Source organism: Epinephelus moara, chromosome 3 (genome assembly GCF_006386435.1).
Source record: "Epinephelus moara isolate mb chromosome 3, YSFRI_EMoa_1.0, whole genome shotgun sequence".
In the NCBI taxonomy this organism is placed as follows: Eukaryota; Metazoa; Chordata; class Actinopteri; order Perciformes; family Serranidae; genus Epinephelus; species Epinephelus moara.
This window is the reverse complement of record NC_065508.1, coordinates 41,480,498-41,481,592: the sequence shown is the minus strand read 5'-3', so window position 1 is coordinate 41,481,592 and position 1,095 is coordinate 41,480,498.

Here is a 1,095-nt window from a genome sequence, read left to right as displayed (position 1 = left end):
CAGCAGAGAGGGATGTCTTATGTTATGTTATGTTATGTTTAGCTATTCCTCTGCCTCTTTAATAAATGCAGTTCATGGCATCAGCTCAGCATCACAGAAAGCTATCGTTACATGCTGTGGTTAGCCAGCTTCCACTCCACATCGCTCAGCACCCCCACAGCTCTACACCCTCTTGCCAGGTGTTATGTCGATTTCTCCTACCTATTGAAAAAGTGCTTCTGCGCATGCGCATTGAGTGGGAGCATTATTTGATCGGGTGGTATTGGACTATCAAAATATGCTACCCCTGAAATATTGATTAAAAATGTTAAAATGACATATTTAAATATGCTGCCATTAATCATATAATGTTACTGACACTGGGATGATTAGTATTATATGAATGCATTTAGTAGGTTACAGGGAGTACTATTAATAAGTATTATGCCTTTATTGTATATAACGTTACATACAGAGATAGAAAACCATAACGTAGCCTACCATTTTTTTAAGGGTAGTGCCAATTAATAGACAGACCTGTCGGTTTATGCAGCGGGAGCAATTTTCGACAAAGCAGCAGAAATCGCCAGTACACCGGCGTCGACAATCGGGCAACCCTTATTGTTGAGCCCTGACAAGGATTAAAAACATACACACAGGCACGGTACGGACGCGGTGCTGAATTTCGCGTTGTTGTGTTCCAAGTCCGCACTGCGTGAACGGGTGCGGCTGAACATGGACGAGAGTACCAGCAGCAGCAAGCTAGCAAGCTAGCAAGCTAACGTTTAGCAAGCGTCAACATCAACTTTCTTTAGCACTTACCACTCTCACCGCAGCCAGCAAGCTGGACTATGGCCTGACAGACGTTGTCCTCAAATTCATTGTTCATAAAATCATCCCGTCTTTTATCAAAAAGGACGGGGTGCTGTAAAATGATCAACCTTTCTCCCATACTGTCCTGCCTGACTGGAGTTTGGACTCTCCCGGTCTGCGCGACTATAAACAAACTATCTCATTGGCCCAGCTGTGTAGTTCCGCCGGCGAATTCCGCGGGGGTCAAAGTCTGGGCGGAAACTTTTTTCACCTCACGAAAGTTCCGCCCCGGTGTGCAAACTT